The 5,824-nt window shown below is 44.6% G+C and overlaps 1 pseudogene; it reads right to left on the reverse strand.

The window, feature by feature from the left end:
- Positions 1-4,944: 4,944 nt before the first annotated feature.
- On the reverse strand, positions 4,945-5,604 carry LOC113267505 (ER degradation-enhancing alpha-mannosidase-like protein 1; annotated as a pseudogene).
- Between the last annotated feature and the right edge of the window lie 220 nt (positions 5,605-5,824).

Genomic DNA, 5,824 nt, shown 5'->3' on the forward strand with positions numbered 1-5,824 from the left:
CTGTGTGGTCCTGGGCACACTCTTCATTATCAGATCATTGGTTGCTAGAAGTTTGAACTAAAAAACTTCCAAACAGGGTCTTGGTGAAAGCCCTTATTTTCCAGGTGGAGATTGAGTGGTCAAAAGAGGAAGGAATTTGCTCAATTCCTCACAGATAAATGGCCTAGAAGTAGGTCAATGCTCCCTTGTTATTGCTGCCAGCATTTCTGTTCTCCTGCTGCACAGATGCAGAAGGAAGAAGAAAACTCTGTTACCCCAGCTCTGCCACTAATTATATGACTTTGGGGAAGTTGAGAGTAGGCATAGCTTGTCCATGGTCATTAGTGTATGGTGTTCCATTGCATACCTATGCCAGAATTTATGTGCTTTATTGTTTATGGTTATTTGAGTTGCTTCCAAGTTTTGTAGATCATGGATAGTGCTTCTGTGACTCCCCATATCTATATTTTGGTAAATATATATCAATATGCATGTGTGTTGGGATAACCTAGGAGTGGAATGACAGGATCATAGGATTGCCTCTCTCTTTCCATGGATGAATGTCTTTCCCACAAGCCCTCAGCATTTACTTGGCTCATTACAAGCCTTCTCTGAAGATATTCCTTAGAATATCTTAGAGATATAATTTGTTCCCTGAGGCTAGGGACAATGCTACTTGATCAAAATCAGACTTCTGGAAATGATGAAGACACAGAAATGTCAAGTGGGTGCCACTGCACTCTGCTATCTCCTCCTGATTGTTAGCTCAGAGTCTTCAAAGAAATGTGAATTTGTCTGGAATGATGTCCGAGCCACTCACGTGGATGTCTTTCCACTTGCCCTACCTGGCCTGGAAGTGTGGACTTTTCTCCTATCACTATCTACCTGCCTTCTATCCAGGTTCTGTCTCCATTGTGGACTTTTCTCTGGAGCCATGACCGAGCTCTTCCTTGACAGGTAGGCATAAAGATGCTCTCAGGGGAGAATAATAGATATGGGCCAACATTCACTCACATGCACCTTGTCTCAAGTTTTCAGTCTGCATTTCTGTCCCATCCAGGCCGCCTTGCATTAGTGAATTTTCTAAGAGCATCTATTTCGAGATCCCAGTGGGAATGACTTTTTTTTAAAGAGGCACAATCCTCTCTTCATATCATCAGACTAAAGATTCTGAACAATCTAAGGCTGATTTTAGGGCAGTTTTGAGTAAGTTAGCATGGGATTTCCCCAGAGTTGGGAGTGGAGCGTAGTATTTTAGGAGAATCTTAATACTGCAATAAGGATGGATTGACGTTGCATCAATTTCTATTCTCATTACAATAAAAGAGTCAGTGTGGAATTAGAATTTTACTGCCTGCAACGTTTGGTGAATTACAGGGAGGTCTAATATGATTTCCCACACTATATTCTGTTTAGATTGGCAGGTTTCTCTGGGCGTTTCTCAATAGACTGATAAAGCACTAGACAGGGGATTAGCTCTCTTGGAAGCTAAGAAAAGAGGTGATCGGGGTTATTTATAGCTTGTGGGGAACGAATTCTGGTGGAAGAGCCCAGAGAGAGTGAAACTTTCACAGCATACAGAATGGCAAGGACTCCGGGAGCATATTATAGGATACAGCCCCACCCTGTGGAGTCATTGCCCTGGGGACCCAGGACAGGAACAACCAGATCAGACAGACTAACGGATCTCCTTTTGGGATGACATCATAAGGAGAAATAAATCACACCAAACGTCTCTCAAGGGGATCAATTTTTTTTTCCTCCCGAAGAAAGGCTTCAGATTCAGATTAAAGTAACACACATTGGACAGTGCCAACTTCGAGAGCCGTGAACGTGGACTATTTCGTCCCAGACTCCCACAGGCCTGTTGGGGAAGACATCATTGTTATCCTCCTGCCCATCAGCGTTGTTTTAGATAAGGTTTCCTGGAAACAGACTCTGAAATGGAGAATTGCATGCAGAAGGGCTCCCCGGGGTTACTCTCTGGAGATGACTCTAAGGAAACTGGCGAGGCAGGGCTGGGTAGAGAGGACCTGGCCTGCCATTTGGGCCTAACTGAGGACTCAGGGCTCCTAGAGGGAACTCAGGAGTGGGATGGCCTTTAGAATTGTCCTGAACTGAAACCAAGAGCTGCTTCCTCATGTCCACACAGCAGTCATTCATCCGGGACCACCCTATAGAAGTGGTGTAACCTTGAGTAGGGAGGACAGAGGCGTCAATAGCCCATATTCCCAGCACCTGGGGGATGAGTGGAATATGACACTAGGCATCAATGAATAATCAATTCTGCGGCTTTCATTGAATTAATTAATGCATTCATTGATTATCACTGGTAGTCATCATCACTATCATTTAGCTGAAGAGGCTCAGAGGAATCAAGGGACTTGCCTAAGGCCACAGAGCTGAGAAATGGACCATGAGTGGCTCTGATTCCTGGGTCAGTATGCTTTCTTTTCCCTGTGCATTGCTTCAGCCTCCCTTTCTTTCAGGAGTCTGACTAAGGTAGGAGGATGGTGAGGTAGATGATGAAGGAATGAGACACCCCCGCCCCCGTCAAGGAAACAGTAACTCTGGTGGAAGGCATCTAGGAACACCTTTCATTCAACAACACCAGTAAACACCTGCTACGTGTGGGTATTCCTCTGCATGGTGGGGATATGTTGATAGGGAAATGGAAAGACCCCTTTTCTCATGGAGACCTTATTCTAGTCCAATAAGTTTATCATCAGGGCTCCTGGGTGGCTCTTGGTTAAGGGTCTGACTCTTGATTTTGGCTTAGGTCATGATCTCAGGGTTGTGAGATTGAACCCTGCACTGGGCTCCATACTGGGAGTGGAGCCTGCTTAAGATTCTCTCTCTCCCTTTGTCCCTTCCCACCTCTAAAAACATAGGTTCGTTGTCCAGGATACCTAGGAATCTATGATGGAGAAAACCAGGAGTAGCTGAGATTGGTTGAGTGGATTTTCATTGTATAGACTGGGGCTATATAGTATTTGGCTATAGATAATACAACACTCAACTGATAATAAAGGGGTTTATTATTCCTTTGTTCCTTAAAAATATGAGTATCTTTTTGAATGTAAGAGAACACTGTAGTAGGCAAGAGTTATTATTATTATGATATGGTGGGTGTGCAGCTAGACAGAAATTCCTACGCTATCATGGATGACAGACTTCTGTCCTCTTCTTCCTTCCACTTCAGACTGGATTTTGATATAGTATGGGTTTAGCTGATGTCTGATTTCAAATAAGGGAAGGGGGATGTTAACAGCTGAAGGCAAGCCAGCCGTCCAGTCAGTCTGTCCCATGTAGGTGCCCTTGAAGGGTAGGAGTCTGTCCTCTCATCAGAAAAGTGGCAAACATATCTGGGAGCACTGAATTTTAATTGGTGAGAGATGGACCCATGCCCAGGTTTTCCATTTGGTCCTCCTTCAGCAAAGGACTCCTTTCATGGTGATTTCCCAAGATGTGGGTCCACGTATGTCCCTCAATCATCAACATGCCTCAGTTTCCAGATTTACACACTGGATTCTTCTTCATTGAATGGAAGATAAAAGCATTTACACGTATCCCCCAGAAGGAAACTTGCAGCCAGTTCTCTTTCATTTTTTTCATGCTTTAGAAAAATATTTAATGTCACAAGAAATATTTATGATATTAGATGAAGCAAAAGATGAAAACAGAATATGTATAATGCAACCCCAAGTTCTAAAACTGGAGAAAAATAAACTAGAATGTTAACAGTTGCGACCTTTGACTATGGGATGAAGGGCGATTTTCAGTTTCTCATTTATACTACACCTTATTTCCAGTACCGTGTAGAGCTTACAGTTAAGACTGCGGGCTTAGAGTTGTGTCTTAGTTCTATCACTTACTTGGATGAGTTAAATAACCTTTCAGAACCTCTTTTCCTTGCATGTAAAATCCAGTCCTCCTTTGATTTGCTCTTGGCCGAGTGTAGCGGCTCATACCCACCCTGGACTTCTGTGTACTTTCCCAGGTTCTGCAGAACATCCATTCTGACATAAAGGCATTCTTGGGATTTTTGGCTGCCCGATAGAGGAGATATGAAGATTCCGCTAACTCTAGTCTCAGCAGGTAGAAGAGAACATCAGAGACCCAGAGACACCACTTAACCTTCTTAGGAAGGGCTCTGTATCTTTTCTTTACAGCATAGTAAAGAGTGTGGAGGCGGATGGCAACTTTTACTAGAACCTCAGCCCAGGGAAGCAGCCTTTAGAGAGTCAACCTGGGACTTGATCAGCTGCCTACTGAATGTGTTCACCTTGACAAAGAGAAGAGCCTTTCCTTTGTTTTGGGGCTCCTGACCTCTCCTTAAGTAATTCTGAGTACTCTGATACATAGCTGGTGTAGTCTGCTTAGGCTGCCATGACAAAATATCATCGGTTGGTGGCTTAAACAACAGGAATTTATTTTCTCACAGCTCTGGGGGCTGATAATCCCAGATCAAATGGCAGTCTAGGGGTGCCCAGGTGACTCAGTTGGTTAGGCATCTGCCTTCAGCTCAGGTCATGATCTCAGTGTCCTAAGATTGAGCCCTGAGTTGGGCTTCCTGCTCAGCAGGGAGTCTGCTTCTCCCTCTGCCCCCCCCCCCCCAAATGCTCATGCTCTCTCTCTCTCTCAAATAAATAAATAATCTTAAAACAAAAACCAAAAAACCAAATTGCCAATCTATTCCGTTCCTGGTGACGGCTCTCTTCCTGGCTTGTAGATGGCCATCTTCTTACTGTGTTCTCACATGGCAAGGGCGGGGGGGGGGGGCAGGGGGGAGCAGAGAGAGCGAGAGAGAGTCTTGTCTCTTCTTATAAGGCCATAGCCCTATCAGGTCCAGGCTTTACCCTTATGACTTCATTTGACCTTAATGACCTCCATAAAGGCCCCATCTCCAAATACAGTCAGATTGATGGTTAAGACTTCGACATATGCATTTAGAGAACACATAATTCAGTCCATAGCAGTAGCACTAAACATTTGTAGGTCTTCTTCTTCAAAGACAAAAATTTCAGGAGATATCCTTAGAAGTCATCCAGCCCAGCATCCAAGCCCCTGTGCTTTCCAACCCAATGGCCTGTTCACATTCCTTAATAATCTTGTATCACTGTTGCAGAAGTTCTAAAGGGCTTTCAGTGCCCATTTGGCCACAATGGCCACCATGTCCACTGATGAGACCTCTAGTGATCAACTCTGAATCCCAAATTCTACCAAGGATCCAGGTCGAACTATGCATTGTTGCTGTCTTTAGATCAGAAGGTACAGACAAGACTCCTGTCTTAGTGTTTTCAAGAGCAGGGAGGGGCCACATGGCCAGGTTATGAGCCATGTGTAATTATTTGTTATCATAATCCTGAACTGTCATATCACCAGTTGGCTTCTTAGAGTCCACTATTATTTTATGGTTAGACAGGAGACTTCCTAGGGCCCTTATTACAGCTTTGAAGACTTGGAAGGCATAGCCTTTGTGAAATACGGCTGTGTTGATCAGGGACTTCACTGCTTTCCAGAACTTGGATTAATTTCCTATCACTGCAGTGTATTCAGTGCACAAACAAGGGTCGAAGAAAAGCTTCCTAGGACATTACTGACATTCAGACTTGAACCTCTCATACTCATACTTGAGGCCATGGGAGTGGGTTGAGATCATCATCAGTAGCCTTGTGGCTGAGGGTTTTGAGAACAACTGAACCCCTCTCCCTCTTCTGTTGACCTGGGAGCCCCCACACAGGAAAGGAGTGAGGGGAAGGTGCTGGGAGAGCCCATGTTGGGTCCCAGCCCAAAGGTGAGCCACAACATCCATGGATGCTGAGCTTAGCAAGCCTCAGTCCTG

This window comes from Ursus arctos, unplaced genomic scaffold (genome assembly GCF_023065955.2).
Source record: "Ursus arctos isolate Adak ecotype North America unplaced genomic scaffold, UrsArc2.0 scaffold_2, whole genome shotgun sequence".
NCBI classification, from domain to species: domain Eukaryota; kingdom Metazoa; phylum Chordata; class Mammalia; order Carnivora; family Ursidae; genus Ursus; species Ursus arctos.